Raw genomic sequence first — 22866 nt, forward strand, 5'->3', positions numbered from 1 at the left:
GGGATAGCATAAGATCCAAGGAGAGGACATATAATTTGGCCAGAAAAAGCAGCAAACCTGAGGATTGGGAGCAGTTTAGGATTCAGGAGGACAAAAGGATTAATTAAGAGGGGGAAAATAGATTATGAGAGTAAGCTTGCAGGGAACATAAAAACTGACTGTAAAAGCTTCTATAGATATGTGAAGAGCAAAAGATTGGTGAAGTCAAGTGTAGGTCCCTTGCAGTCAGAATCAGGGGAATTTATAATCGGGAACAAAGAAATGGCAGACCAATTAAATACATACATTGGTTCTGTCTTCACAAAGGAGGACACAAATAACCTCCCAGAGATGCCGGGGAACATAGGGTCTAATGAGAGGGAGGAATTGAATTAAATCAGTATTTGTAGGGAAATGGTGTATGGGAAATTGATGGGATTGAAGGCCGATAAATCCCCAGGGCCTGATAATCTACATCCTAGGGTACTTAAGGAAGTGGCCCTAGAAATAGTAGATGCATTGCTGGTCATCTTCCAAAATTCTATAGACTCTGGAACAGTTCCCATGGATTGGAGGATAGCTAATGTAACCCCACTATTTAAGAAGGGTGGTAGAGAGAAAACGGGGAATTATAGACTGGTAAGCCTGACATCGGTAGTGGGGAAAATGCTAGACTAGATAAGGGAGAATCAGTGGATGTGGTGTATTTGGACTTTCAGAAGGCTTTCGATAAGGTCCCGCATAAGAGATTAGCGTGTAAAGTTAAAGCACATGGGATTGGGGGTAAGGTACTGTCTTGGATAGAGAACTGGTTGGCAGACAGGAAGCAAAGAGTTGGAATAAATGGGTCTTTTTCCGAGTGGCAGGCAGCGACTAGTGGGGTACCGCAGGGATCGGTGCTAGGACCCCAGCTATTCACCATATATATAAATGATCCACACGAGGGAGCTAGATGTAATATCTCCAAGTTTCCAGACAACACAAAGCTGGGTGGGCGTGTGTGCTGTGAGGAGGATGCAGAGAAACTCCAGTATGATTTGGACAGGTTGGGTGATTGGGCAGATGCATGGCAAAAGCAGTATAATGTGGATAAATGTGAGGTTATCCACTTCGGTGGCAAAAACAGGAAGACAGATTATTATCTGAACGGCAATAGATTGGGAAAAGGGGAAGTGCAACGAGACCTGGGTAGCCTTGTGCACCAGTCGCTGAAGGTAAGCATGCAGGTGCAGCAGGCGGTTAAGAAGGCAAATGGTATGTTGGCCTTCACAGCGAGAGGATTTGAGTACAGGAGCAAGGAAGTCTTGTTGCAGTTGTACAGGGCCTTGGTGAGACCACACCTTGAGTATTGTGTGCAGTTTTGGTCACCTTATCTGATGAAGGATGTTCTTGCCATGGAGAGAGTGCAGCGAAGATTCACCAGACTGATACCTGGGATGGCAGGAATGACGTATGAGGAGAGATTGGGTCGATTGGACTTATATTCGCTAGAGTTTAGAAGAATGAGAGGGGATCTCATTGAAACTTATAAAATTCTAACAGGACTAGACAGACTAGATGCAGGAAGGATGTTCCCGATGGCGGGGGAGTCCAGAACCAGGGGTCACAGTCTAAGGGTAAGGGGTAAGCCATTTAGGACTGAGATGAGGAAAGGTTCCGGCAGATTGGAAAACTGCTAATGTAACACCCTTATTTAAGAAGGGAAGTAGACAAAAAGCTGGAAACTATAGACCAGTTAGCCTAACATATGTGGTTGGCAAAATGTTGGAGTCCATTATTAAGGAAACAGTAACAGAGCATTTGGATAAACATAATTTAATAGGACAGAGTCAGCATGGTTTTATGAAGGGGAAGTCATGTTTGACAAATTTGCTCGAATTCTTTGAGGATGTAACATACAGGGTGGATAAAGGGGAACCAGTGGATGTAGTGTATTTGGACTTCCAAAAGGCATTTGACAAGGTTCCACACAAAAGATTACTGATCAAGATAAGAAATCACAGGATTGGGGGTAATATACTGGCATGGGTGGAAGATTGGCTATCTAACAGAAAACAAAGAGTTGGGATAAATGGTTCATTCTCAGGCTGGCAATCAGTAACTAGTGGTGTTCCGCAGGGGTCAGTGCTGGGACCCCAACTCTTTACAATCTATATTAACGATTTGGAGGAAGGGACCGAGTGCAACACATCCAAGTTTGCCGACGATACAAAGATGGGAGGGAAAGCAATGAGCGAGGAGGATATAAAAAACCTGCAAAAGGACATAGACAGGCTAAGTGAGTGGGCAGAGATTTGGCAGATGCAATATAATGTTAGAAAGTGTGAGGTTATGCACTTTGGCAGAAAAAATCAAAGAGCAAGTTATTATCTAAATGGAGAGAAACTGCAAAGTGCTACAGTACAAAGGGATCTGGGAGTCCTGGTGCATGAAACACAAAAAGTTAGTATGCAGGTGCAGCAGGTGATCAGGAAGGCCAATGGAATCTTGGCTTTTATTGCAAGGGGGATGGAGTATAAAAACAGGGAAGTCTTGCTGCAGTTATACAGGGTATTGGTGAGGCCACACCTGGAATACTGCGTGCATTTTTGGTTTCCATATTTAAGAAAAGATATACTTGCTCTCGAGGCGGTTCAGAGAAGTTTCACTCGGTTGATTCCGGAGATGAGGGGGTTGACGTATGAGGAAAGGTTGAGTAGGTTGGGACTCTACTCATTGGAGTTCAGAAGAATGAGAGGCGATCTTATCGAAACATATAAGATTGTGAGGGGGCTTGATCGGGTGGATGCGGTGAGGATGTTTCCACTGATGGTTGAGACTAGAACTAGGGGGCATAATCTAAGAATAAGGGGCTGCGCTTTCAAAACGGAGATGAGGAGAAACTTCTTCACTCAGAGGGTAGTAAATCTATGGAATTTGCTACCTCAGAGAACTGTGGAAGCTGCAACATTAAATAAATTTAAAATGGAGATAGACAGTTTCCTAGCAGATAAGGGAATTAGGGGTTACGGGGAGAGGGCAGGGAAGTGGACGTGAGCCTAGATTCGGATCAGCCATGATCCTATTGAATGGCGGAGCAGGCCCAAGGGGCCGTATGGCCTACTCCTGCTCCTACTTCTTATGTTCTTATTACACTCTTTCCCACACACTCTTTCACGCTCTCTCTCTCTCACTCTTTCTCACATACCCTCTTTCTCACTCTCACACACACTTTCTCACACACACTCTTTCTCACACTCTATCAAACTCACTCTCACACAATAATAATACAATAATACAAATCGCTTTATTGGCATGATAAGGTACATCTTATGTTGCCAAAGCATCAAAATACATTTATGGTTGAACACATAAACGCGGTTCCATTCATACAGTGTATAAACAGGTATATCCCTGAGTTTATAAATATATTTTCGCCTTGTTTATATATACTCTTGTCTTAGTTTACTGGTTGTCCCTCTGTTCATGGCAAGCTGTAACATAGTGTGCCGCCAGTGTTACACAGCTTCTCTCCTCCCCCAGTAGGAATGGGAGTTTTTGGTTGTCAGTCAGATTTCTGAATTCAGGGCATATTTGTGAGAATTTTTGATAGAAATTCTCTCTGATGCCCTGATATTTTCCACAGGCTGTGAGGAAGTGCATCTCTGTCTCAACTACTCCCTGACTGCAGTGAGAGCATATCCTGTCTTCTCTTGGCAGCCTGGTCTGCCTGTGTCTGCCTTTTTCGATCGCTAGGCTATGTTCGCTAAGTCTGTACCTTGTCAAGGTTCTTCTCAGTTTGTTATCCTTTACCATGGTCAGGTAATCAGCTATGTTGTATTGTCTGTTTAGGGCCAAGTAGCAATTGAGTTTGCTTTGGGTTTTTGTTGTTTCTGCCCAATATGACAGATATTTTTCCTTTTGCTTAGCGACGATTGTGTTGGGTCGAATTCTTTGGGCTAGATTTTCAGTAGCTTGCGCCAGCAGTTAGCGCCTTAAGAGAAGTGATTTCCGGGCGCTATGCGTGTAGCGCCCGGGCGCAGCGCAGTTTGCGCTCCGCCCCAAATTAAGTTGCCCGTTAGCGCCGGCGCAAAGTTTAGCGCCCGCCCGGATGCGCGCGCAGAAAATGACGTCACATCCTCGTGCAACGCCCTTTGGCCGCCCCGATTGCAAACTTCAGTCGGACCGCCCCATTGTGCGGCGGGCGGCCGGAGCGTTTGGAAAAAGGAACGCAACACAACCAGCGCGGGCCCCGGGGGGCGCTAATTAAAGGGAACGTCCTCTCCAGTATAAAGGCCATCCTTTTTTCAGAAAACAGTCTTGTGCAACGCATTTCTGGAGACACAACAAGGAGGATAGCTAACTGGTTTCAAGCAGCAAGAGCCAGGTATTTTTGGACTCAGGCAATAGCGCTGCAAGTGGCCATTTGGAAATTAGACTGTTTGCCAGGATTTGATGGGGGCTGCATGGGGTGCCAACGCGCAGCTGCAGCGCCATATCCGTAGGGCTCGCAGACGCATTGTGAGAGGGGCAGCCCTGGCTAGAGGCAGAGGGGGCTACAGGCGTCGGCCACGTAGGCCTTACCCAGTCAGGCTATACCGCCAGCAGCGCTCCTACCTAAACATGAGTGCCGCGCGATGTGTTAGAAGGCTCCGATTCCGAAAGGAGGTGATTGCAGAGATCTGCCACCTGCTTCGCCGAGATCTGTGGCCAAAGCTCAGGTGCAGGACGTCTCTGTCGGTGGAAGTGAAGGTGACGGTGGCATTGAACTTCTATGCCACCGGCTCCTTCCAATACGCTGCTGGGGACATAGCAAACATCTCCCAGTACGGCGCGCATCGCTGCATCTGCCACGTGACCGAAGCACTGTTCAGAAGGAGAAGCCAATTCATCTCCTTCCCCATGGCCCTCGAGAGCCAGCATCAGCGCGCATTGGGATTTGCCAGACTCGGGGAATTCCCCTTGGTGCAGGGCGCCATTGACTGTACGCATGTGGCTTTGCGGGCCCCTCTGGAGCATGGCGAGCAGTATCGCAACAGGAAGGGCTACCATTCTCTGAATGTGCAGCTGGTATGTGACCACAAGCAGCGCATCATGGCAGTCAATGCCAGCTTCCCAGGCAGCAGCCACGATGCCTTTATCCTGCGGCAGAGTACTGTGCATGACATGTTCCAGGCACAGCCTTCCCCAAGAGGATGGCTCATCGGGGACAAAGGCTATCCTTTGTGCACCTGGCTCATGACCCCGCTTCGCGCGCCCAGGACCGCTGCTGAAGAGGCCTACAACGAGAGCCATCAAACCACCCGCAACATCATCGAGCTAACTATTGGGGTCCTCAAGCAGCGGTTCCGCTGCCTTGATCGCTCCGGAGGAGCTCTCCAGTATTCGCCGGACCGGGTCTCCCAATTTGTGGTGGTTTGCTGCATGCTACACAACCTGGCTATCCGCAGGACTCAGGCACTGCCACCTGACGTTGGACCAGCACCTCAGGAGGAGGAGCAGGAGGAGCATGAGGAGGAGGAGGAGGAGCAGGAGTACGTTCCCAGGAGGGAGCGACCAGGGCCAAGGGCCGCACGACGCCACCTTATTACACGGTACTTCTAAGCCCCCTGTCAGGGAATGGCCAGGGGCCATGAGGGAAGATGAATGCAGCCGCTCCGCAAGCCCTCAGCCGGCGAAGCCAACAAACACTAAGAAGAACAACCATGGAGACTGCATGAATAAAGATAATTTTTTATTGCACAAAAATGAAAATCCCTTCCCACATGAATCCCCAAAAACAATAAACGGGCCCCACAAAAAGCCCAACAAACGACTCACTCGCACAAACTGGGGAGGAGCCACTCCACCTTTATTGAAACCGGGCCTCAACGTCGGCCTAACGCAAAAAAAAAGCCCTCCAAAAGCACAACCATGGGCAAAATAAAGATGGCCACCGCCATATTAAAGGAAAGCTGGCCACACCCTCTACTGAGTGGCCCGCGAGGGCGAGACCTTGGCCAGCATTTTGCCTCCCCTGCCCTGCCTGCTGCTCCTTCACAAGCTCTGCCCAGTGGCTGCTGCGAGGCTGGGGGAAGGCGCCTGAGGCTCAGATGCCCTTCCGCCAGATGCCGCTGGGGGGCGGCCTACACGGCGTTTGGGCCTCGAGGGGCCGTCTGCTGAGTGGCGCACCTGAGCCTGGCCACCATCAGCTGCAGCCGCTTGCCGTCGACGCCCCAGAGGGGGAATGGCGGCGACGGATGGCGCAATGTGGGCCAGCTGGCGTCTGGGATGCGCTGGCTGGTGCTGTGGCGCGGTGGCACTCGGCCGGGCCCGCACTGCAGGATCCGCAGCAATCAGCCGACGGCCGGCTTGCTGGGATGGTCCAGCGCGGCGCCTGCCCTGGCGATGCCTGCCTGAGACAGCGCGTGTGGCAGCAGTGAGTGGCCCTGTGGTCCTGGTGTGCGCGCGCATCACATCCGCCAGGGTCTTGACGGCATCAGTTAGCATGCGGCCAGTCGCGGCAGTTGCTGCCCCGAACTCGCGCACACTGGTCGCCAGCGACTCGATGGCCTCAGGCATGCGCCCCACCACGCTCATGAGCTCCGTGTGGCGCCGGTCCGAGTCGTCGGCCATCTGATCGAGCTTCCGCACCTCCTCCGAAGTGAAGGTGTCCGGACTGGAGTCGCGACTCTCCCGCTGGGGAGGAGGGGGCCGAACTAGGGGACCCTTGCCGCGTTGGTGACGGCGAGTGTGCCGAGCAGCAGCACTCCCCTCTGATCCTTCCCCCCTTTGGGGGGAAGGCCGCGGGCCACGTGCACGGCTGCTGGGTGGCTGGACGCCACTGGTCCCAGAAGCTGCATTGCCCTGCGACAGTTCCTCCAGGCACTCGTCCAGTGAGGAGGTGTCAAGCATTTCCTCCTCTCCTGCGGGACGTGACTGTTCCCCCGAAGGTCCGGCTTGCTCCTCCTCCTCCTCCTGGTCGGAGGTGCTGTCACTGGCAGCCTCAGGGTCCTGGTCATCACCAGCTGAAAGCAGGAATGCACAAGAGTAGCTTCAGAGTGAGGAGACGGCGTCAGCGAGGGAGTTAGGACTGGTGGGATTCAGCGCATTGGTGGGACAGTGGCAAAGGAGGTAGCTCGGATGGGCCAGTGCGACGCGAGAGGGCCAAAAGGCGAGGTCCTTACCATTGCCGGGCAGTGGAGGGTCGGATACACCGCACGCTGTGGGGACAATCACACGGGCTCCCATGAGCACACACACGCGCTCCTCCAGCCGAGTGAGCTTCTGCAGCTTGGCGCGGCCACCCCTGGCACGGGCCTGGCGATTAAACGCTACTTTAGCCTGCAAGAGAAAGGACGGGCTGTAAGTGCGCAGTGAAGCCCTGATGTAGTGTGCACTGCCTCCCATGGTGGAATAGCTTGGACAGAGTGAAGCCCTGATGTAGTGTGCACTGCCTCCCATGGTGGAATAGCTTGGACAGAGTGAAGCCCTGATGTACTGTGCACTGCTTCCCATGGTGGAATAGCTTGGACAGAGTGAAGCCCTGATGTAGTGTGCACTGCCTCCCATGGTGGAATAGCTTGGACAGAGTGAAGCCCTGATGTAGTGTGCACTGCCTCCCATGGTGGAATAGCTTGGACAGAGTGAAGCCCTGATGTACTGTCCACTGCCTCCCATGGTGGAATAGCTTGGCCAAAGTGTAGAGTGCCGAATGGCCATTTGATGCTCATGACTGTCCCAATGCTGCTGGCTGAGGGCTGGCCAAAAGGACTTTCAGGTCCCTTTGCCCATCATGTCAGGTGTACATGCAAGAATGAGGAGGAGACTGGAAAGGCTACTCACCCTCACAATCCTGGTCAGATCGTTGTATTTCTTACGGCATTGTTTGTGGGTCCTGGGGGCCTCGCCGGTGAACGTCACCCTCTGGGCGATCTGCTTCCAGGCTTTGGTGTAGTCGTGGTGGGTTGGATTCCTCCCACTCTCTGGAAACAAGATCTTGCGCCTCACCTCCAGAGCTGTGACCATTATGTCCAGATCACCCTCTGAGAAGCGCAGGGCACGCTGACGGGCCTTCTCTGGCGTTGCCATGACTCCCTGGGGCTGAGCAGTAGTGTTGAGGCCTCTTTGCAAGGCTGCAGTGTGCAGGGCGTGGCAGCAGACCAATTCGTCCCTTCCCCCTTTAAGAGCTGGTCGGCACCACGGGGTCTGCTGTCAGTGCAAAAATGACCGCACCCGTGCTGCGCCCCGCCTGGGCGCTATCCCTCTGGACCGCCGGCTTAGCGCCTAAAGAGAGTAGTGGAACGCCTCTTTTAGCGCTCCACCAACCTCTTAGGGCGAAGCCACTGAATTCCCGGCAACGGGGCGCTACTTTGGGGCGGGCGCTAACTTCGGGCGGGCGCTAAAGTTAGCGCCCCAAAACTGCCTATACTGAAAATCTAGCCCTTTGTGTTACCCTGTCACTGTCCTGGGACTGGTTATTGTTAGTATTGCTATTAGTTACTTTATTGAGTCCCAGGACTAGTTGACTGAGGGTATTCTTCTTTATGGTCAGCTCTTGGCATTTCAGGGCGTCGTAGTGATAGCATTGGGGGTTGCTCATTTGTAGGTGATTCCAAAATTTGGTGGCTCTTTTTTGGATAGTGATTATTAATGGGTATTGGCCTAGTTCCGCCCTGCATGCGTTGTTTACTGTTTTCCTTTGAGTCCGGAGGATACTTTTACAGAATTCCGCATGTAGGATCTCAATTGGGTGTTTGTCCCATTTTGCAAAATCTTGTTGTGTTAGTGGTCCCCAGACCTCACTGCCATAGAGTGCAATTGGTTCAATTACTGATTTGAAAATTTTGAGCCAAATGCTAATTGGGATTTCTATTTGGATTGATTTTTTGATGGCATAGAAAGCCCTTCTTGCTTTCTCTTTCAGTTCATTCACAGCCAGTTTGAAGTTTCCCGTAGAACTGATTTTTAAGCCCAAGTATGTGTAGTGAGTGGTTTGTTCAATTTTGGTTGTTCCTACTGTGAAATTTATTGTGGGTCCATGTTGTTTGGATCTTTGCTGGAACACAAGGACTTTGGTTTTTTGGGGATTTATTGTCAGGGCCCAAGTCTGGCAGTACGACTCCAGCAGGTCCAGGTTCTGCTGTAGACCCTCCTTAGTTGGTGACAGCAGAACCAGGTCGTCGGCATAGAGGAGGAATTTAACCTTGGATTCATATAGGGTGAGGCCGGGTGCTGTATATTGTTCAAGTAGTTTTGCCAATCCATTAATGTAAATATTAAAGAGTGTCGGTGAGATTGGCGAGCCCTGCGTCACCCCCCGCCCCTGTGGGAAGTATTTTGTTTGTTTGTCTCCAATTTTAACTGCACATTTATTGTTTGTATACATTGATTTAATTACATCATATGTTTTACCTCCTACCCCGCTTTCGATAAGTTTCAGGAATAAACCGTCATGCCAGATGGAGTCGAAAGCCTTCTGGAAATCTACAAAGCATGCGTAGATTTTGCTTTTGTTATGGTGAACGTGTTTGTCAATTAGGGTCTGTAGGGTGAAGATATGATCGGATGTTCTATAGTTTGGCAGGAATCCAATTTGGCTTTTACTCAAGACATTGTGCTCTTCAAGGAAGTTTATAAGTCTTTTGTTTATGATGCTACAGAATACCTTCCCCAGGTTACTGTTTACACAGATGCCTCGATAGTTGTTTGGGTCGATTTTGTCCCCACTTTTGTATATGGGTGTTATGAGTCCTTTGTTCCAGATGTCAGGGAAATAACCGACACTCAGAACCAAGTTGAAGAGTTTTAGGATAGCCAGTTTCAGTTTGTCGTCTGCGTGTTTAATCATCTCGTTTAGTATGCCGTCTGTCCCGCAAGCTTTTCCTGGTCGCAGGTCCTTGAGTTTTTCAAGAAGTTCTTTTTCTGTTATTATGGCGTCTAGCAGGTTTTGGTTATCTTTTATGGCCATTTCAAGCTTTTCAAGTTTTTTGCGTATTTGGTGTTGCTCTGGTCCTAGTGTGTTTTTCTGGTATAATTTTTCAAAGTGGTTTACCCATGTGTCCCCATTTTGAATGGACAAATCGTCGTGTTGTTTTTTGTGTAGTGTTTTCAAGTTGTCCCAGAAACAATTCGACTCAATGGATTCCTCCATGGAGCTGAGTGTATTCTTAATAAATTGCTCTTTTTTGGTCCTGAGTGTGTTTCTGTATTGTGTTAGCGTCTGACAATAAGTAAGGCGTAATTCCTCGTTTTCTGGATGTCTGTGTTTTTGGTTTGATAGTTTTCTAAGTTTTTTCCTCATGTTATGGCAATCATGGTCAAACCATTTTTCATAGTTTTTTGTTTTGGGTTTGTTCTTGCGAGCTTTCAAGTTTGCATTTGTTGCCAAATTATCAAAAATATTGTTTAGTTTACTAACTGCCCGGTTTACGCCTTCTTTATTGTGAGTGTATATGTTATCCAGAAAGGTGTCTAAGAGAGCTTGAGTTGATGCATTGCTAATTGTTTTCTGGTATTTTTCCGTGTCGTTTTTGGCCCATCTGTACGATTTTTTGGTGTTGTACAGTTTACTGGGTTGTGTTTCTATGTTGTTTGTTTCTGTCTTTTTGAGAAACATAGTAATTTGACTGTGATCTGACAGTGTTGTTTGTGGTTTGACTGTGAATGCTCTGAAAGAGGATGGGTCCAAGTCTGTAATCATATAGTCTACTGTGCTGCAGCCAAGAGGTGAGCAGTAGGTCGATCTTCCTAGGAGGTCTCCTATGAACCTACCATTGACAATGTACAGACCCAGGTTTCGACAGAGCTGTAGTAGCTGTTTACCGTTGGTATTTGACTGCTTGTCGCAGTTATGACTCTCTCACACACACACACTCTCACTCAACTCTCTCACACTCACACACACACACTCTATCACACTCTTTCTCTCACACACTCACACACGTTCTCTCTCTCACTCTTTCTCGCACACTCTCACACTCTCTCTCTCTCTCACACTCTCTCTCACACACACTCTCTCTCACACATTCTCTCTCTCACACTCTGTCTCACTCTTTCTCTCTCTCTCTCTCACTCACACTCTCTCTCTCTCACACACTTTCTCACACACTCTCACACACACACTCTCTCTCACTTACCCTTTCTCACTCTTACACACACTCTTTCTCACACTCTATCAAACTCTCACTCTCACACACACTCACTCACTCTCTCACACACACACACTCTCACTCAACTCTCTCACACTCACACTCTCTCACACACACTCTATCACACTCTCTCACACATTCTTTCTCACACACACTCTCTCTCTCACACTTTCTCTCACACACACTGTTTCTCACACACTCTATCACACACTCTCTCTCACACACTCTTTCTCACACACTCAATTCAATTCAAATTGCTTTATTGGCATGACAAGATACATCTTATGTTGCCAAAGCACAGAAATACATGTATGATTGATTACATAAACACCGATCTAGACATACAGTGTATAGACAAGTATACCCATGTATACATAGATATACACACATATAATATGCATATAATCTTTTCTTAGATTTAATGGTCACTGGTTGTCCCTCTGCTTGTGGCAAGCTGTAACATAGTTTGCCGCTATAGTTACACATTTTCTCTGTTCCCCCAATAGATATGGGAGTTTTTGGTGGTCATTCAAATTTTTGAATTCAGGGCATATTTTTGTGAATTTTGGGTAGAAATTCTCCCTTATGTCCTGATAGTTTTGTGGAAGTGCATCTCTGTCTCCACCACTCCCTGACTGCAGTGAGAGCATATCCTGTCCTCTCTGGGCAGCCAGGTCTGCCTGTGTCTGCCTTTTTCGATGGCCAGGCTATGTTCACTAAGTCTGTACATTGTCAAGGCTTTTCTCAGTTTGCTATCCTTTACCATGGTCAGCTATTCAGCCATGGTGTATTGTCTGTTTAGGGCCAAATAGCAATCGAGCTTGTTTTGGGTTTTTGTCGTTTCTGTCCAATAGGTCAAATATTTTTCCTTTTGTTTAGTGATAATTATGTTGGGTCGAATTCTCTGTGCTGGGATGTCACTGTCCTGGGGCTGGTTATTATTAGTAGTGTTGGTAATTACTTCACTGAGTCCCAGGACTAGTTAACTGAGGGGACTCTTCTCTATGATCATCTCTTGGCATTTCAAGGCTTCGTAATGATAGCAGTGGGGGTTGCTCATTTTTAGGTGTTTCCAAAATTTGATGGCTCGTTTTTGGATATTAATTAGTAGTGGATATTGGCCTAGTTCTGCCCTGCATGCATTGTTTGTGGTTTTCCTGTGAGTCCGGAGGATACTTTTACAGAATTCTGCATGCAGGATCTCAATTGGGTGTTTGTCCCATTTTGCAAATTCTTGTTGTGTTAGCGGACCCCACACCTCACTGCCATAGCGTGCAATTGGTTCAATTACTGATTTAAAAATTTTGAGCCAAATGCCAATTGGAATTTCTATTTGGATTGACTTTTTAATGGCATAGAAAGCCCTTCTTGCTTTCTCTTTCAGTTCATTCACAGCCAAATGAAAGTTTCCTGTAGAATTGATTTTTAAGCCTAAGTATGTGTAATTTGTAGTTTGTTCGATTTTAGTTGCTCCTAGTGTGAAGTTTATTCTGGGTCCCTGATGTCTGGATCTTTGCTGGAACACAAGAACTTTGTTTTTTTGGGGGTTTATTGTCAGGGCCCAGGTCTGACAGAACGACTCTAGCAGATCCAGGTTCTGCTGTAGACCCTCCTCAGTTGGTGAGAGCAGAACCAGGTCGTCTGCATAGAGGAGGAATTTAACCTTGGAGTCATACAGGGCGAGGCCAGGTGCTGTAGATTGTTCAAGTAGTTTTGCCAATTCATTTATGTAACTATTAAAGAGTGTCGGTGAGATGGGCGAGCCCTGCATCACCCCTCGCCCCTGTGGGAAGTATTTTGTTTGTTTGTCTCCAATTTTAACTGCACATTTATTGTTTGTATACATTGATTTAATTACATCATAGGTTTTTCCCCCTACACCACGTTCAATAAGTTTTAAGAATAGACCGTCGTGCCAAATAGAATCGAAAGCCTTCTGGAAATCTATAAAGAACAAAGGAACATAAGAAATAGGAGCAGGAGTAGGCCAATCGGCCCCTCGAGCCTGCTCCGCCATTCAATAAGATCATGGCTGATCTGATCCTAACCGCCAATCCACATATCACAGAACCATCTCCTGAATCTAACAGAATTAGACACACGAAATAGGAGCAGGATCAGGCTACACGGCCCCTGGGCCCGCTCCGCTACCCACAGGGCCATGACCGATCCGAACCTAGACTCATGTCCAAATTCCTGCCCGCTCCCCGTAACCCTTAATTCCCTTTACTTCTAGGAAACTGTCTATTTCTGTTTTAAATTTATGTAATGATGTAGCTTCTACAGCTTTTTGGGGCAGCATATTCCATGGACCTACCACCCTCTGAGTGAAGTAGTTCCTCCTCATCTCAGTTTTGAAAGAGCAGCCCCTCATTCTAAGACTATGCCCCCTAGTTCTAGTTTCACCCATGATGTGCCTCAATTATTCCGAGTTTCTCTGGGCCATCTCCAGGGACCGCGCGGTGTCCGCAGCCTGTTTCAGGTCCAACTCCGTTTTTTCCAGCAGTCTTTGCCGGATGTGAGTGGAGCTGAGGCCTGTGATAAAGGAGCCAGGTATGGGCGGAGCCCTGCACACAACCAGTTCCAGCACATTCCAATACATAATACATGAGGACTGGGGGAAGGGAAAAGACACAGAAAGCAGGCAGTTACAAGACACAGAAAACAGGCAGTGATGAATGGAATATATTTCATCACAACCCATCATCGGGAACATCTTCCCCGCATCCACCCGATCCAACCCCTTCACAATCTTATATGTTTCAATAAGATCGCCTCTCATTCTTCTGAACTCCAATGAGTAGAGTCCCAATCTACTCAACCTCTCCTCATATGTCCATCCCCTCATCCCCGGGATTAACCGAGTGAACCTTCTTTGTACCGACTCGAGAGCAAGTATGTCCTTTCTTAAGTATGGACACCAAAACTGTACGCAGTATTCCAGGTGCGGTCTCACCAATACCTTGTACAACTGAAGCAATACCTCCCTATTTTTATATTCTATCCCCCTAGCAATGAAAGCCAACATTCCATTGGCCTTCTTAATCACTTGCTGCACCTGCATACTAACCTTTTGAGTTTCGTGCACCAGGACCCCCAGATCCCTTTGTACTTCAGTACTTTCCAGTTTCTTGCCATTAGGATAATAACTTGCTCTACGATTTTTCCTGCCAAAGTGCATAACCTCACACTTTCCAGTATTGTATTCCATCTGCCAAATCTCTGCCCACTTACTTAACCTGTCGATGTCCCCTTGCAGGTTTTTTATGTCCTCCTCACTCACTACTTTCCCTCCCATCTTAGTATCATCTGCAAACTTTGATATGTTACACTCGGTCCCCTCCTCCAAATCATTAATATAGATTGTAAAGAGTTGGGGACCCAGCACTGACCCCTGCGGAACACCACTAGTTACTGATTGCCAGTCTGAGAATGAACCATTTATCCCAACTCTCTGCCTTCTGTTAGATAGCCAATCCTCTATCCATGCCAGAATATTACCCCCAATCCCGTGATTTTTTATCTTAAGCAATAATCTTTTGTGTGGCACCTTGTCAAATGCCTTTTGGAAGTCTAAATACACTACGTCCACTGGTTCCCCTTTATCCACCCTATACGTTACTTCCTCAAAGAACTCCAGCAAATTTGTCAAACATGACTTCCCCTTCATAAAACCATGCTGACTTTGTCCTATTAAATTATGATTATCCAAATGTCCTGTTACTGTCTCCTTAATAATGGACTCCAAAATTTTACCTACCACAGATGTTAGGCTAACCGGTCTATAGTTTCCAGCCTTCTGTCTACTGCCCTTTCTAAATAAGGGTGTTACATTAGCAGTTTTCCAGTCTGCCGGGACCTTTGCCGAGTCCAGGGAGTTTTGGAAAATTATTACCAATGCATCCACAATCCCTACCGCCACTTCCCTCAAGACCCTAGGATGTAAGCCATCAGGTCCAGGTGATTTATCCGCCTTGAGTCCCATTATTTTACCGAGTACCACTTCCTTAGTGATTTTGATCGTGTTTAGCTCCTCCCCCACTTTAGCCCCCTGTTTGTCCAGTGTTGGGATATTCTTAGTGTCTTCTACTGTAAAGACTGATGTAAAATATTCATTCAGTGTTTTTGCCATCTCCATATTTCCCACCATTAATTTCCCGGTCTCATCCTCTAAGGGACCAACATTTACTTTAGCCACCCTTTTTCTTTTTATATAACTATAAAAACTCTTACTATCTGTTTTTATATTTTTTGCTAATTTACTTTCAAAATCTATCTTCCCTTTCTTAATCAATCTTTTTGTTATTTTTTGCTGTCTTTTAAAGTTTTCCCAATCCTCTATCCTCCCACTAGATTTGGCTACCTTATATGCCCTTGTTTTTAGTCGAATACTATCCTTAATTTCTTTACTTAGCCACGGATGGCTGTCTTTTCTTTTACACCCTTTTCTTCTCAGTGGAATATATTTTTTTTGGAAGTTGTAAAATAACTCCTTAAATGTACACCACTGGTCATGTATCGTCTTACCCTTTAATCTATTTTCCCAATCCACTCCACTCAATTCCGCTCTCATACCTTCATAGTCTCCTTTATTCAAGCTTAGCATGCTTGTTTGAGATCCAACTGTCTCACCCTCTAATTGAATATGGAATTCAACCATGTTATGGTCACTCATTCCAAGGGGATCCTTTACTAGGACATTTTTAATTAATCCTGTCTCGTTACACAGGACCAGATCTAAGGTTGCTTGCCCCCTGGTCGGTTCAGTTACATACTGCTCAAGAAACCCATCCCTAATACACTCAATGAACTCGTCCTCAAGGCTGCCCTGCCCAATTTGATTTGTCCAATTAATATGATAGTTAAAATCCCCCATAATTATAGATGTTCCCTTATTACAAGCCTCAACTATTTCCTGATTGATACTCCGTCCAACAGAGTTGCCACTGTTCGGAGGCCTATATACTACACCCACTAGTGTTTTTTTCCCCTTATTATTCCTTACCTCCACCCAAACTGTTTCATTATCCTGATCTTTTGACCCAATATCATTTCTCTGTATTACAGTGATTCCTTCCTTTATTAACATAGCCACCCCACCTCCCCTTCCTTCCTGCCTGTCCTTCCTGATCGTTAAATAACCTGGTATGTTTAATTCCCAGGCATTGTCACCCTGCAGCCATGTTTCTGTAATGGCCACAAGATCATACCCATATGTAGTTATTTGTGCCATTAACTCGTCTATTTTGTTACGAATGCTACGTGCATTCAGATAGAGAACTTTCAAAGATGTTTTGTGACACTTAGTTCCTGCTTTTGCCCTTTTTATTACTTTACCTTTTACTCCATACCTTCTGCCCCTTCCTGACACACTCTGGTTTTTAATTTCCCCACTGCTACCTAAGTCTATGACCTTCTCTGTTGTCATTTTTATTATTTGCTCTCTAGGAACCTCCCCCCCACTAGTTAGTTTAAAGCCCTCTCTGCAGCCCTAGTTATATGATCCGCCAGGACTCTAGTCCCAGCACTGGCCAAGTGAAGCCCGTCCCAACGGAACAGCTCCCTCCTGCCCCAGTACTGGTGCCAGTGTCCCAGGAAGCAAAACCCATTTCTCCCACACCAGTCTTTGAGCCACGCATTTAACTCTCTAATTTTATTTGTCCTAGCCAAATTCGCTCGTGGCTCAGGTAATAATCTACCCTTGTGGTTCTGCTTTTTAATTTGGCCCCTAGCTGCTCAAACTCCCTCAGCAGAACCTCCTTCCTTGTCCTATCTATGTCGTTGGTACCAACATGGACCACGACAACTGGATCCTCCCCCTCCCACTCCAAGTTTCTCTCCAGTCCAGAGGAGATGTCCTTAACCCTGGCACCGGGCAGGCAACACAGCCTTCGGGACTCTCGCTCTCGGCTGCAAAGAACTCTATCTATCCCCCTAACGATACTATCCCCTACCACTACAACATTTCTTTTAACTCCCCCCACTTGAATGGCCCCCTGCTCCACGGTGCTGTGGCCAGGTTGCTCATCCTCCCTGCAGTCCCTGCTCCTGTCCCCACAGGGAGTAAGAGCCTCGAACCTGTTGGACAAGTGCAAGGGCTGCGGCTCCTCCAACACTACCTCCTGGATCCCCGTACCTGCCTCACTTCTAGTCACACCATCCTGACCCTGGCCACGGACTACATCTGAATTAATTAATCTAATTGGTGTGACTACCTCGTGATACACAGAGTCCAGGTAACTCTCCCCCTCCCTGATGTGTCTCAATGTTTGAAGCTCGGACTCCAGCTCTTCAACACGGAGCCGGAGTTCCTCGAGCAGCCAACACTTACTGCAAATGTGATCACCGTGAGCATCAATGGTGTTCACCAGCTCCCACATATTGCAGCAGCAACACATCACCTGATCTCCCATTCTATGTAATTAATTACATTTATTAATATTATTCTTAAATATCCTCTGCCCCAATTCTAGATGGTGAATATCACACCTTAGAAACTATAAACCAAAGAGATTTAAGCTTAAAAGGGAGAAATACTTACCAACCAATCACTTACCCGCTTTCTGGTGACGTCACACTTGGATTACTTTTTACCACTCTCCTTCCAGATTGGAGATTGGTACGCCTTACCTGGTCTCTGGGGACTTTTATACCCCGCTCTGCCGCTCGAGATTCCCGCCGACGCTGTGAGGCCTTACCTGGTCTCTGGGGACTTTTATACCCCACTCTGCCGCTCGAGATTCCCGCCGACGCTGTGAGGCCTTACCTGGTCTCTGGGGACTTTTATACCCCGCTCTGCCGCTCAGGTTTCCCGCTCCCTCTGTTACTCTGGTACGATGTGCCAATGTGGGATTCACTGCTGAATGTGGGACAAATGTAAGAAGTCACACAACACCAGGTTATAGTCCAACAGCTTTATTTGAAATCACAAGCTTTCGGAGCGCTGCTCCTTCGTCAAGTGAAGCAGGCAAAAATTTTGCTTTTGTTTTGGTGAACATGTTTGTCAATTAGGGTGTGTAGGGTGAAAATATGGTCCGTGTTCTATAATTTGGTAAGAATCCAATTTGGCTTTTACTCAAGACATTGTGCTCCTCAAGGAAGTTTATAAGTCTTTGGTTTATGATGCTACAGAATACCTTCCCCAGGTTACTGTTCACACAGATGCCTCGATAGTTATTTGGGTCAACTTTGTCTCCACTTTTGTATATGGGCGTTATGAGTCCTTTGTTCCAGATATCAGGGAAGTAACCAACACTCAGAGCCAAGTTGAAGAGTTTTAGGATAGCCAATTTCATTTTATCGTCAGTGTGTTTAATCATCTCGTTTAGGATGCGATCTGCACCGCAAGCTTTTCTTGGTCGCAGGTCCTTGAATTTTTCAAATAGCTCTTTTTCAGTTATTGGGTGGTCTAATGGGTTTTGGTAGTCTTTTATGGCCAGTTCGAGCTTTTCGGCTTTTTTCTGGTATAATTTTTCAAAATGGTTTTCCCATATGTCTCTATCTCTCACACACACTCTTTCTCACACAGTCTCTCACACTCTCTCTCTCTCTGACTCTCTCACACTCACACTCTCTCACACACTCTCTCTCTCACACTCTCTCTCCTTGATTCTCTCTCACACTCACACTCTCTCACACACTCTCTCACACTCTATCTCTCACACACACTCTTTCTCACACAGTCTCTCACACTCTCTCTCTCTCTGACTCTCTCACACTCACACTCTCTCACACACTCTCTCTCTCACACTCTCTCTCCTTGATTCTCTCTCACACTCACACTCTCTCACACACTCTCTCACACTCTATCTCTCACACACACTCTTTCTCACAGTCTCTCACACTCTCTCTCTCTCTGACTCTCTCTCTCACACGCACACTCTCTCTCTCTCACACTCTCTCTCTGATTCGCTCTCACACACACTCTTTCTCACACTCTCTCTCACTCTCTCTCACACATTCTCTCACACTCCCTCTCCCATGCTCTCTCACTTTCTCACACACACTCTCACTCACAAACTCTCTCTCACACACACCCTTTCTCACACACTCTCTCACACTCTCTCTCACTCACTCTCTCTCGCACTCTCACACACTCTCTCTCTCACACTCTTTCTCACACTCTCTCTCTCACATACTCTCTCTCTCACACACCCTTTCACACACACTCTCTCTCACATACTCTCTCTCTCACACACACCCTTTCTCACACACTCTCCCTCACACTCTCTCACTCACTCTCTCACACACTCTCTCTCGCTCTCACACACTCTCTCTCTCACACACACTCTTTCTCACACTCTCACACACATTCCCTCTCACACACACTCTCTCTCACACACACTCTTTCTCACACACACTCTTTCTCACACTCTCTCTCTCTCACTCTCACACACTCTCTCTCACTCTCTCTCTCACTCTCTCTCTCACTCTCTCACTCACTCTCTCTCACACACACTCTCACTCACTTTCACACACACACTTTCTCACACTCTCACACACATTTTCTCACTCTCTCTCTCACACTCTTTATCACACTCTCTCTCTCACACACTCTTTCTCACACTCTCTCACTCACTGTCTCACACACGCTCTCTCTCACTCTCTCACACACTCTCTGTCACACACACTCTCTCATACACTCTCACACACTCTCTCTCTCACACACACTCTTTCTCACACACACTCTCTCTCTCTCACCAACTCTTTCTCACTCTCTCTCTCTCTCTCTCACTCTCTCTCCCACTCTCACACACTCTCTCACTCTCGCTCTCTCTCTCTCACACAAACTCTTTCTCACACACTCTCTCACACATTCTCTCTCTCTCTCTCTGACTCTCACACTCACACTCTCACGCTCTCTCTCACAAACCCTCTTTCTCACACACTCTCACACTCTCTCTCACACACACTCTCTCTCTCACACATTCTCTCCCTCTCCCTCTCACAAAGACTCTCACACATTCTCTCAGGCTCTCTCTCACACTCTCTCACCCTCTGTCTCACTCTTTCTCGCTCACACTCTCACTCATTCTCTTTCTCTCACACACACTCCCTCTCTCACGCACACACTTTCTCACACATTCTCACACACACTCTCTCTCTCAATCTCTCTCATTCTCTCACACACACTCTTTCTCACACACACTCTTTCTCACACACACCCTTTCTCATACACTCTATCAAATTCTCACTCTCACACACACTCACACACTCTCACACACTTTCCCACATACTCTCTCACACTTTCTCACACACTCTATCACACACTCTCACTCTCTCACACACTCTTTCTCACACACTCTCTCTCACTCTATCTCTCACACACACACTTTCTCACAGTCTCTCACACTCTCTCTCTCTGACTCTCACACTCACTCTCTCACACTCTCTCACACACTCTCACTCTCTCTGATTCTCTCTCTCACACTCACACTCTCTCTCACTCTCTTACACACTCTCTCTCTCACAAATTCTCTCACTCTCTCTCTCACAAACACTCTCTCTCACATATTCTCACATGCCCTCTCTCACTCTCTCTGACACACTCTTTCACACACACTCTCACACACACTCTTTCTCACACACTCTCTCTCACACTCTATCACACACTCACTCTCTCACACACTTCCTCACACACTCACTCTCAAATACACACTCACTCTATCACACTCTCACACACACACTCACTCTATCACACATTCACTCACTCTCACACACACACACTCTCACTCACTCTCTCACGCTCACACTCTCTCACACACACACTCTATCACACACTCACTCTATCACACACTCTCTCTGACTTTTTCTCTCACACACACATTCTCCCACACACACTCACTCTATCACACATTCACTCACTCTCACACACATACACTCTCACTCACTCTCTCACGCTCACACTCTCTCACACACACACTCTATCACACACACTCTCACACACTCGCTCTGACTTTTTCTCTCACACACACATTCTCCCACACACACTCACTCTATCACACTCTCTCTCACACACACACATATAGAAACATAGAAAAATAGGAGCAGGAGTCGACCATTCGGCCCTTCGAGCCTGCTCCGCCATTCAATAAGATCATGGCTGATCCTCTATCTCAATACCATATTCCCGCTCTCTCCCCATACCCCTTGATGCCTTTTGTGTCTAGAAATCTATCTATCTCCTTCTTAAATATATTCAGTGAATTGGCCTCCACAGGCTTCTGTGGTAGAGAATTCCGCAGGTTCACCACCCTCTGAGTGAAGAAATTTCTCCTCATCTCAGTCCTAAATGTTCTATCCCGTATCCTGAGGCTGTGACCCCTCGATCTAGACCCCCCAGCCAGGGGAAATATCCTCCCTGCATCCAGTCTGTCTGGCCCTGTCAGAATTTTATACGTTTCAATGAGATCCCCTCTCAATCTTCTAAACTCTAGTGAATACAGGCCGAGTCAACCCAATCTCTCCTCATACGACAGTCCTGCCATCCCAGGAATCAGTCTGGTGAACCTTCGCTGCACTCCCTCTATGGCAAGTATATCCTTTCTTAGGTAAGGAGAACAAAACTACACACAGTACTCCAGATGTGGTCTCACCAAGGCCCTTTATAACTGTAGTAAGACATCCTTGTTCCTGTACTCCAGTCTGTCTAGCCCTGTCAGAATTCTATACGATTCAATGAGATCCCCTCTCATTCTTCTAAACTCTAGTGAATAGTGAAGGCCAACATACCATTTACCTTACTGCATGTTTGCTTTCAGTGACTGGTGTACAAGGACACCCAGGTCCCTTTGTACATCAACATAGAAACATAGAAACATAGAAGATAGGAGCAGGAGTAGGCCATTCGGCCCCTCGAGCCTGCTCCGCCATTCAACGAGATCATGGCTGATCATCCAAACCCTAGCACCCGGTCCCTACACCGACAGCCATCCCACCCAAGCCCTATCCCCAATCTATCACCATTTAAATAATACTCTGCCTTTCTGTTTTTCCTACCGAAGTGGATAACTTCACATTTATCCACGTTATACTGCATCTGCCATGTATTTGCCCACTCACTCAACTTGTCTAAATCGCCTTGAAGCCTCTTTGCATCCTCCTCACAACTCACAATCCCACCTAGTTTCGTGTTGTCAGCAAACTTGGAAATATTACATTTGGTTCCCTCATCCAAATCATTGATATATATTGTGAATAGCTGGGGCCCAAGCACTGATCCCTGCGGTACCCCACTAGTCACCGCCTGCCACCCCGAAAAAGACCCATTTATTCCTACTCTCTGTTTCCCGTCTGTTAACCAATTTTCAATCCATGCAGTATATTACCCCCAATCCCATGTGCTTTAATTTTGCACACTCACCTCTTATGTGGGACTTTATCAAAGGCCTTCTGAAAATCCAAATACACCACATCCACTGGTTCTGCCTTATGTATTCTACCAGTTACATCCTCAAAAAACCCCAGTAGGTTTGTCAAACGCGATTTCCCTTTCATAAATCCATGTTGACTTTGTCTAATCCTGTTGATATTTTCTAAGTGTCCTGTTATCACATCCTTTATAATAGACTCTAGCATTTTCCCTACGACTGATGTTAGGCTAACCGGTCTGAAGTTCCCTGTTTTCTCTCTCCCTCCTTTTGTAAATAGTGGGGTTACATTTGCCACCCTCCAATCTGCAGGAACTATTCCATATTCTATAGAATTTTGGAAGATGACAACCAATGCATCCACTATTTCCATGGCTACCTCTTTTAGTATTCTGGGATGCAGATTATCA

The sequence above is a fragment of the Somniosus microcephalus genome, chromosome 8 (assembly GCF_052327205.1).
Source record: "Somniosus microcephalus isolate GS21.2 chromosome 8, FLI_Smic_1.0, whole genome shotgun sequence".
In the NCBI taxonomy this organism is placed as follows: domain Eukaryota; kingdom Metazoa; phylum Chordata; class Chondrichthyes; order Squaliformes; family Somniosidae; genus Somniosus; species Somniosus microcephalus.